This window comes from Ixodes scapularis, unplaced genomic scaffold (assembly GCF_016920785.2).
Source record: "Ixodes scapularis isolate PalLabHiFi unplaced genomic scaffold, ASM1692078v2 ptg001158l_1___fragment_5__unscaffolded, whole genome shotgun sequence".
In the NCBI taxonomy this organism is placed as follows: Eukaryota; Metazoa; Arthropoda; class Arachnida; order Ixodida; family Ixodidae; genus Ixodes; species Ixodes scapularis.
In genome coordinates, this window is record NW_024610110.1 from 1,342,557 (window position 1) to 1,353,425 (window position 10,869).

General features: G+C 47.0%; 1 pseudogene; it reads right to left on the reverse strand.

Moving 5' to 3' along the window:
• LOC120845420 overlaps positions 1 to 8,890 on the reverse strand; it is a 28,363-nt pseudogene extending 19,473 nt beyond the window's left edge.
• Between the last annotated feature and the right edge of the window lie 1,979 nt (positions 8,891 to 10,869).

The following is a 10,869-nucleotide window of genomic DNA, read 5'->3' on the forward strand; positions in this document are numbered from 1 at the left end:
AGCTAACTCCGCGAGGTGTAGCCAGAGCAACAAGCGCGAAATTTAAAGCACAGCTAGGCGAAGTCAGCTAGTATAAACCACGACCAAGCCGGTCGTGCAATAAACTCGTTCGAGGTACGCAGTACTCGTTCGAGGTACGCAGAGCTGCGACGACCCATACACACAAAACAAATACCAGACGGCCGTCCGCTCCGCTAATTGTTTCGAGTGCTCCTGTTGGTTATGCCCACCGTGAAAGTTATATCTTACCCAAAAATGCTCCTTAAGGTTTTGGTAACGGAGGAAACGGAGGGCTTCTAAAATCGCCCGTAGGCCGGTGCAGAACCCGCCGTTCCGCTTCTGCTACCGAAGACATTCGAGGTGCTCGTCTCACATAGTTTGAGTACCGACGTCTCGCGGGACAGGTCGCCTTTTTTGTCGGCAGGCGGTCCTTCCCGCATCGTAAGAACGCATAAATGAGGAGCGCATCGCTAGTGGAACCAACGAACCGAGAGCCGACCGAGGCGAGCACGCGACAGGTTCAGCGGTTCAGAGCTATTATGCCTACTGGATAACTGGTGTCGTGAGTAGGTTAAACAATTAGGAACGTAAAGTGCGTGCGAAACACGCGTTAAAGAAATTATTTTCGCAATTAAAACGATGTAAAAATTGTTTCGCAATATATGCCTGCTTTTTTTTAAAACAATCCCGTAATATGTGTCGAGCGCTGCCCTCGAGAGTACGCTTTGCGAGCCGTAAACGGGTTTGGGGAACTCTGTTTACCCGAAATGGCATTTAGGTAAAATGCCATTTGAGTTGCCGTGTAGCAGTGCCTAAATGGCATTTACACTGAATGTCATTTGGCGTAAATGCCATTTTAGCTGCCGTCTGACCGGGGTATAAGTAATGAAACGATGAAAGTAGTGGTATTTCACTGTCGGCACGACACAACCACGAGGGTTCATGGCCTCCCACTTATGCTACAGCTCTCGCGTGTCTTCACAGAGTCAGACTAGAGTCAAGCTCAACGGGGTCTTCTTTACCCGCTGATTTCTCCAAGCCCGTTACCTCGGCTGTGGTTTCGCTAGATAGTAGATAGGGACAGTGGGAATCTCGTTAATCCAGTCATGCGCGTCACTGATTAGATGACGAGGCATTTCGCTAGTACTAGAGATCTCCGCCGAAGGCGGAAGTAAAGAAAGAGGACCCCGGTGTACATCTTTTTGGGGAGAAAGAAGGCTTGCCGGACGACAAGGGCAGTGCAGCAAGCTGCAACGTGATCGGCCTTCCCTACCCTTGAATCCGGCAAGAACCGTTAATACGTATTCCTGCCGGAACTTAAAGAAAACAAAAAAATACAAAAAAAATTGTTGGAGAGGTCCTCCAACAAGTGCCGGTGCTGGGGGAGAAAGGGGGAACGGGAGGATAAAAAAGGGGGGAAATGAAACCTCTCTTAGTCGCGTACGGCTAAAAGGACTGTAATAGTAAGGCAGGCGTGCAGGTCAGTGGGGGTCGTTGGTGATGTGACCTGTTCTGGACAGGACACGACGCATAATGAAACGTTTTTTTTACAAGGATTTCCAAATCACCGACTTGCTGGAGTCTATCGAAGCTACAGCACTAATCGTGGAGTGCAAACCAAACGGTTGCCCCTAACTCTCCCGAAATGTGAACCACCGTTCAAGAGGCATCGTGTAGCCGTAGCTACTAAACAAAAAAAAAAAAACAAGAAAATAAAAAGAAACGTTTGCGGTTGAGTTCTTAAAACTTAAAAACAAGAAGAGGGTTGCCAAACGAGGGCAGAAACTCGCGCCGGAATGCGGCAGAAAAATTAACCTTAAAAAAAATTCTTACTAAGCGTTAATTATGCAATGAATGCCTGAGGGCGCTCTTAATTGAATTCATGGGTGACTAGGATACATTAATACAAAAATGTTGAAAGAAAAGGTAAAAAAAGGCGAAGGAAGAAAAGTTCTTCCCTGCTGCGAGTTGAACAGAGGCGGTGAAATCCACGGGTGGAACGTACCGCCCTGTGTTAACGGCCGGCGCAACTAAACACAGTCGCATACACTCCCAGTTCGCGCGCAAAATTCGAACTAAAACACAGAAAACTGCCGCACAAAAAAAAAAAAAAAAATGGTAGTTAAACCACTGACTTCCGTGCGTCGTTCGATGCACAGAGGCTTAAAAAACACGTTCGGGGTAGGCACCAACGGTTCACTAGCGCTTAGCGCTATCCTTAGCAGGCACGAAAACGAGCGACCGTCGAGGGGTGAAGAAGGCCTCAGAGGCCGGCTGCTCACGCGTTTGAAGAGGTGCTGAAGTGTTGCGCTATGAACTTGTGACCTTCCCTGGAGCAGCAGGGGGTATCCGGTGTTGTCCGGGAGCACGCGGAAGTGTCCGACACGTGCAGACCCGTTCCAAGGTAATAACACCGGGAACAAGGTGCGCGAACGAAGCGCGGCCGAAGCGAAGCTGACTTCGACTAAAGTTTGTCATAGATGGATGGATGGATGGATGAATACGGCTGAGCCCTTTGGATCGGGCGGTAGCTTACGCCACCTAGCCATTTTGTTTTACCATTTAAGCTTAGAATATTTAAATGTGCAATCTATATTCCCTCCGCAGTGCAAAGAAAGTGAGGCTATGAAACCCCCTTGCCATCAGTGAATAAGAAAATATCTAGTTTCTCTCGATTTCTGCCACCATTCACACGTGGTCTACGCCAGGTCAGCACCAAGTGGTGGCGGGCGGAAGCTTGTCCTTGAAAAAAGCAACAAAAAATTACAACAGGGTTGCCAAAATAGGGCAGAAACTCGGGCCGCAATGCGGCAGAAAAATTAACTTAAAACAAATTCTTACTAAGCGCGAACTATGCGAGAAATCCCAGAGGGCGATCTTAGGGGGGATTCAACCGCTATTTATTTGTACCCTTTTCCTCATATATGGCTAAGAATTTTTCCGGAACAAACGAGTTGCATGCTCCCAGCTGCGCATACAGGTTGGGTGAGTCAGGTGGGCTTGGGCCACGGGCTGTTCGCCGCCGATCTCGAGCTAGATCTTCTTCGCACTCTGTCCGCCGCTGCCGCAAGCGGCCAGCGGGCGGCGCGACATACGAGCCAGTATATAAGTACATTATAGTGGCTTACATAACGTAGAATAAGCTGATTGCTGACTGAATTCGAAGCTCCAACCACGTTCTAAATTATCGAAAGTTCAGGGTGGGGCGGTGCGGCCGTTTGGACGAGCACATTTCGCATGACTTTCAAAATTCGAATTGCAAACGTATACATAGCTGAAACTGGGCACGCGAACATTGGTTTGCAAAAAAAAAAAAATTTGTCTAATTTGTAGTGCTCGAGTCAAAGCTAGAAAATAAACAAACAAAAAACAATAGAAATGAAATGGCAGTTTTGCGCTTCCTTTGTCCTATATCGGTCTGCTCTTCGTCTGAATACTGGTTTGCAAAGTCGCCCCCAGGAGGTGTGAAAAGCGCAAAAAAGCCCAAAGAGAAGCTGGCGGCGAGCAGGATAACCAAGATAAATAATTATTTTAGTGAAATATATGAATGACAATGCAGTTCCAGTTCGCATTAAGAAACAAGAAAAACTTATCCCTTCGTTAAAATAAATTTTAGTCTAGACGAATCTCTGCTTTATTATGTCGTCTGTTAATTCGTTTGCGTATCTCTGCTGGGTGCGGAAGACGCGTAGAGAGGAACAAAAAATGTCATGCCAATACAGGGCGTCTAGTCCCGCCACGTTACCGAAAAAAAAAGTTAATTTTTGTTTTTACCGCGAAAATAAACTATGCATTGCCGAACGTTGATTCGCCTCCTAAATGTAGCGCGGGAGGTTCAAACTAGATGCCAAAGTTTCAGCACTGACCTTCAACTCATAAAGAAGTTAGAGATTTTCTGAAATTTTCATTTGTAAAGTGACAACAAACCGAGCTCTCGATTACATGGAGATCTATGGCGCATGGCGCCAGTTAACGAAGGCACGGTCTAAGAAAAAATGGAGGAAGATAGGAACGGCGCGTCTCCCTCCCTTCTACTGACGCGCCCCCAGGCGGACAGTAGAAGAAGGGAGGAACGAGACGTATTCCCCCTTCTCCAGGCAGACGGGAGAAAGCTTTCGCCCCCATGGTTTCCCCCTCCGACTCATATTTCTGTTTCGTTTTTCGAGCACGTCGCACACATTGTTAAGTAAATGTTAAGTTGATTGAGCTTCTGCGGCAGCGAAGGCCGCCTGTTATTCCGTCTTCTAGTACAATGATAGACGTGCTACCCTGCGAAGTTCTTCAGAACAAACGCGTGTAAAAAATTGGCAGGAAAAGGATGAGTTACATTGAGATGAGTAGAAACACAACGAACACGAATGGATCCATGAATCGCATTCTGACGTACGCCCTCACACACGGCTTGTCAGCACCTGTCCTGATTTCCCTATTCGGAAGTATGGCACCGGGGGAAACCATAGCAAGGCGCTGCTGCAAAATGCTACGCTTCGAGACTTGGAGGCAAGTACGCTTCTTCAAGTTCAACATCAGGAACATTTGCGATGCCTTTTTGTCACCGACCCGAACCAAGTTGATGTACAACTACTTCATCGATACAGCGGATAGGCAGGGCGAGAGTCAGTGGACTGCATGTATAAACATGCCCCCCAAGAAAAAGAGGATGAAGGACGAAAAAGATAGGTTCGTCAACAGAACCGATCTAATTATCCCACTGCGCCTATTCGTTTTCGTTGCGTTTCTTCTAATCTCAATGTAACTCCTCCTTTTCTTTCAATTTTTGGTCACGCACTTGTTCTATAGACTTCGCAGCGCAGCAAGTCTATCCATCTACAACCAACTAGCCCAATCCCAAGTCCAAGCTTTATTAATTCAAGTAGGAACGTGTAGAACATTTCGGTTGCATTGAAGTTTTTACCACTCATTTTATCAAACGAGCAAACAAAGCCGCTAGAAACAGCGAAGTTCCGAAGCAGTGCCAGCAGCGCTACGTACACTGGGTAAGATGGCCGCCTCTCGATTGTGGGACCCACGCGGAACTACAGTAACGGAACCACGCGGAACTGTGTCGACGTTTTTGATTTTAGGGAAATCGCAGGAACAGCCTCCAAGGCAGGCAGATGTTCGTGCCGGCTGCTTGGGTGCCTTCCGCGATGAGTTCGGTTCTGTTTTCCCGAGCCGAGTGCCAAACGGCGTTCAACGTGGTTCTGCAGTTCTGCGTGCCAGCAACATAGCAGCAACATCGTGATGGCAGTTTTGTGCGTAGTGAACAGAAGACTGGAATTATCGCCGATGTGACCATGTGTTGGCGTATCAGTGGTGTAACAACAAGATAAGATCACGTAAAATGTCGGGTATTGAAGTCGCTGGTCGGGCAGTGATCGGAGGGGGAGGGTGTCGAAGGTTGACATTCCGCTTTACGTTAAAGAGTTTAAGACCACTCGAGGAATTAAGTGCAGTCGATCGACGTGCGGATAGTCCTGTTGGAACGCTAGTCTGAATGGTAAGCTCCTATCGTAGAGTGGACAATGAGGCTGTCGGTTCCCTAGAGCGAGTGCGCTCTGGTGAAAAGTCTGAACAGTACGAAATTATGACGGAAAGTAGGTATATTTACAGCGAAATTTTATCAGTAAAAACAAAAAAAAAAAACAGTAAAATCGAGAAAAAAAGCTATCCTTTATTTTACTGTTTATATATACTACTGTTCGTAGAAGAACTGCCTTCCAAGTGGCGGGCTAGGATGACCGCAAGACGTTTTCGAGCTCTCCACGGCGTAGCTCCTTACACTTGACACGCGCCGCAAGTCGCGGCTTTGACTGCATTCAAGTTGATCGAAAGGCGATTTCTCTGCCCGTGAAGCATCACTTATAGCTAAGTGAATATCTGCTCTCTTCAAAGATTAATTCAAGGCGGCAATTGCAGCCGTGCGCGAACAGCACAGATAGAAGAACAAACACTACAATAGAAATACTGGCTGCGAAGTGCCGTGCGGGGAAACGAACTCAAGACTTGGAACCGCATTGGAGCTGCTCGGTTTTTTGGTTTTCAAATAATTACGGCATGATCGAGCGTTTTCTTTTTTATACGAGATTTATACCCGGAGCCATTAAAAATACTCTCAGGTGTATGAAATTGCCGGAAAAAATAAACATGCTGGGAATATCTTGTATTGCTTAGAAAGTCACCGAGAAATTCCGTACGTTCTAAACGACCAGTATAAAAGACGGAAACGCAGAGCTCGGGAGTAGTGATCGGGTTAGTGCGTTGATGTATCGATGTTTGTATGTGGGATGCATGCGTATGCGGTCGTGTACGTTCAGCTGATACTTGTAGTATGAGTAATGTCTTTACTCTACACGTGTGTTTAATAGAGGTTCCCGAAGATCCCGAAGCGCAATGGTGGCGTGAGAAAATATTTTTTTCTTTTATAACATGAACTGAACTGTACCTACCGCCACCTAGCCTAGCTACTTGCGATTACTCTGCTTGCCCTGCCATCTGGTGGCAAGCGATTTAACCTCCTTATACGCTACTCGGCTACGAAATAATTTCGTGTTAGCGTGCTGCAATGAGCCATGAGGCTGCTTCGGATTTGCTTTTATTGAGAGCGGCTTTTGGTTTGTGGGCGAATGGTTTACCAATCCGTCATGTGCAGTTGACGCAACGGTTGACGAAGAAATTGTGGCTCGAGGAATAGCAAAGGTAAGACATAAAGTGCGCGAACTGAGTGCGGGTTGTTTCCGTTTAACATCGCAGTGCTGACGACGAGAAGACTAAGTGACTGCATGCTTTCCAAACGTAAGTCTCTTTACCTGCAGGGGGAAGCCGGCTTCGGAAACAAATACATTTCGCGGAACGCTCGTGTTAAGTTTTTATTTGTGTTCTCGTTAAGCCTTATTGAGCTCGACTTGCTCGATTCGTGGCCGCCATAATGAGATGCACGCGACGCAGGAACTTTTGCTCCCCTGCTTTAGGGACGAACGTTTCTCCCTGTCTGAAGGAACATAAGTGTCATAAACGTTCCTTCTTTCAGGGAGGACAATACTGACCCTTTTTTCTAAGAGTGCAGGCGAAAATGGGCCTCCCCATGTTCCCGCTGAAAGTTCCGCAAAATCACATAACCTTTGCAGAAGATAACGGTCAGTGCTGAAACTTTAGCATCTGGTTCGGCCCTCTAGCGGTCTATTTTGGCGCAGAATAAGCGTTCGGCAATGCATAGTTAATTTTTGCAATGAAAAAAAGTTTTTTTTTTTTTCTGGTTCATGTTTTATTTCTAGGAAAAGAAAACCGTGTTTTTTTCGGCCCAGGTAAGTTACCTTTGCATCGCAGAAAACGGAAACATCGTGAGAACGTGATAGCGATGGGGAAAGAACGCGGAAGTTTGAGAACTTGACGTTATCTTGTTCAAAGGACAATTGAGAAAGACGAAAAGTTTCTCCGAGCCCAAGTCCACCTAAGCCTAACATCGCCAAAACAAGTAACACTGTGGGCTCTTGTAATACCTCCTTCAGGAAAAAAGAAAAGAACTTGTCAGTAAAAATCAAAACAACATTCTTTTCTTGCTGAAAAGTGTTTTTCACTGATATAAATACCACAAGCGTTCACAATATTCTGGCAATGCTCTTATGCCTGTGATTTGTTCAATCGTGGAAAGCCGGACACAGCGACGTTTTTGGGCGCGGACGTTGCTAATACACCACTCCGTCGTCCTGTCTATTTTCTGTCCCTTCTACGATTTGATGCTTCTTCTCTACCCCAGCCTCAGGTTATTTCAACATGGTTAATATTCACCAGCTCGCCTGCACCCTTACGATTTTTTCTATGACCACTCCAATATTTACGAAATCATTCACCCCTCAGAATGCGCACGTTTGTAGCTTCAGAAAACGTACATAGGGCGCGTCGTTCCCACTACACTCGAAAACAACTTTCTGTGGCGTTTCAGGAGTTAAGAGTGCGCGTGCACAGCTTTGATGGACGCTAAAGGTGCGCAATCGCATGCGCGCCCATAGCTTCGACTGCGTAACTATAAAAATTTATCCACAACTATAACACGCAAAATGGCATTAGGTAGACGCCCTTTTGTTAAATGGTCAAGAGGGAGAGAGAAAAAAATGTGTTTTTTACAGACTTCCAGCTAGAAATCTTCTATATTTGTTTCCAAAATCCACTTTGGCTACCGAATGAAAAAGAGACATGAAGATAGAAGATCAGCTCCTAGAGCAAGGGCGCTCTCTTTCAAGCATTCCTCACAGTAAGAGAAACAGGGACGTATAAACCAACATCTGCTACCATAAGAAGCTTCCGGTGGGGTGTCTACATTCCCTGCCAGAGGGCAGCGCTGGACACACATTGGAGACCAGGGGCCCTATGTTGCGTGTTTTGGACTACCGCGGTGACTAAAAAAAAAAAGAAGTGATGTCAACAACGCAGCAAACACAGATTGTAAGTTGAATGGTGAGAGTAGCTGATGACGAATTTCCGCAGAAAAAAACTAAGAAAAACATGAGCTTTGTTTTCTTCTGAGAAAATTCGTCATTCGTAACTCTCACCTATCAACATCCAATCTGCGTTTGCTGCGTTGTTGACGTCCCTTCCTTCTCCCTAGTCGCCGTGGGAGTCCAAAAAGCGCAACATTGCACCCGAGAGCAGTTCTCTCTCCATGCCAGTGGCGCGGTTTTATACTACTCGACCACACGCGCGCAACAAGTGCCCAGCAGCTGACAACATTGGCAACGGCTATGTGAAGAAATAAAACTTTGCGTCAGTCAGTCAGCAAAAAGGAACCACTAAGGTACACAAAGCCATGTTGCACTCGGGGAGGTCTACTTGAGATAAGTAACTTACCAGCCTCGAGCTGAACCACGGTAGATACTGACCACAAGCACCTCATACTACCTTCTTGTTGTATGAGATGTCATCACAGGCCATGTGTTGACACGAGGTCTGTGGCGGAATACTTTTCCGAGTCTGTTCTTTATATTGTCGAAGTTTGGGAGGTTCGATCATATGTCGCGGAGTAATTGGTACAATAAAAAAACTGTTATATAAAAAAATGCACCATGCCACGGCGGTCGGTAAGCGATTGACGGCATTTTTGAGCTCTGCTATCCTGTCGCTCAGCTACCCCGCAGTGGTAGCAGAGCGACGCTCTGCTACCATTGTGGGGAAGTTGACCTCATCTACCGCAGCTGCTCCTACCGTCGACTTGGGCTGCGTGGTTTCCACCCGAACGACGCACGCCCGAGGGACAACGAACGCCCTCGTGATATCGAGGAGTACCTCTAACGCTCGCCCACTTCAGTGCCGTCTCTCCGACGTGAATCTCGATCGCCATCGCCATGACGTTCAGCGTCTCCAGCGCCACGATCCCGCCGAGAGAGCCTGTCTCCCCTGCGCCGCCGGGAAAACTAGGCGCGGCAACACCTGGACTAGAGTTCCTGTATAGGCTCCCTACGGGAGCCAGAGTTGCGCATTTGTTTACCCCGCGCCGCCACGCCGCTATTCGCCGAGATCCATCACGTGAGGAGCAAAGCATCCGGTGACGTGCAAGAAAGCCACCTTTGCGGTCGCTCCGCCGACGTTTTTCGCGACCCGGCGTATGTTCCACTGCTTTCCGCCTATTTTTCCTCCACTTCTGTTTTCCTCGCGCGGCGGCGCCCGCGGCGCCGCTATTCGCCAAATTTAGTCACGTGAGGAGCAAAGCATCCAGGGCGTGCGGGGAAGCCGGCGCTACGGGCACTCGCCGAGGCTGAATGCGCAACTCTGCTACCGTAGGTAGCTTATACAGGAACTCTAACCTGGAGGTGATGTTCCCAAAGACGAACGAAGTAAAGAGCCTCCAAGAACGACGGAGCGCTCACACTGTTACGGCGCTGCGCATTACAATGACGCGCCTGGTTCGGTGTCCAATAACCTAAACGTTATTATCGACGGTCACGACGCATCAGCACTAGTGGAAACCGGAGCAGAGTAATCAGTCTTGATGATTATGGGGGTTTAATGGCGCGAGAGCTACGAGGCCATCTGCGCCAAACGATAGTAACAATCAGCATGCTTTGGTGAGAGTTTTAACAAAGTGCAACCTAGGATTTGGTAAAGCTATATTTGGTATAAAATGCCAATGCTAGTAAGAAAGTCTATTACCCTGCTAAAAGGGATTATGGGATTCTCCCCCAGAAGGAGGGCCGGATGAAACCGGATCTGTTGTTGAAACAACTCGGGAAAATAAATACGATGCTTGGGCTCCAGAGCGGGAAAGGGCCACAAGATATGTAAAATTGTAAGAGAATCACCAAACTGATCACAAATAGGAGGATCTTCCCCCCAAAGTAGGTACTTATGAGTGATGAAAGAATGCCCAATTCTCAGACGGCACAGCAAGGTTTCATAAAGACGACTCTTGCATGAAGAGCTTTCCCAAGCTCCAAGAACAGGCTTTGTAACGTGGAGCTTGTTTTCGCACTCCCTGTCCCATTCCAACTGCCATCAACGAAAAAGTGATGACTTTACTAAATGCTTTATATCCTGATATGGTAAACAGAAAGACGATTGGACAAGGTTTCCCACAGACCCTGCAAGCCTGTCGGCCTTCTCGTTGCCCTCTATGCCAACGTGACTAGGTACCCAACAAAATGTTATGCTTTGACCATCATGCAGAGCAGCGTTGAGTTTACTTTGAATTTGTTGTACAAGCATGTTTTTAGTGTCTTTAACAGAGCAAACTGCAACAATCACACTTTGAGAATCAACAAATAGAACAGCCCTAGTTATTTTCTTATGTAGAATGTAGTCTATTGCCATTGATACTGCATAGAGTTCTGCAGTAAAAATGCTAGCAAACGAATTAAGTCGCTTAACTTGAGAGAAGCG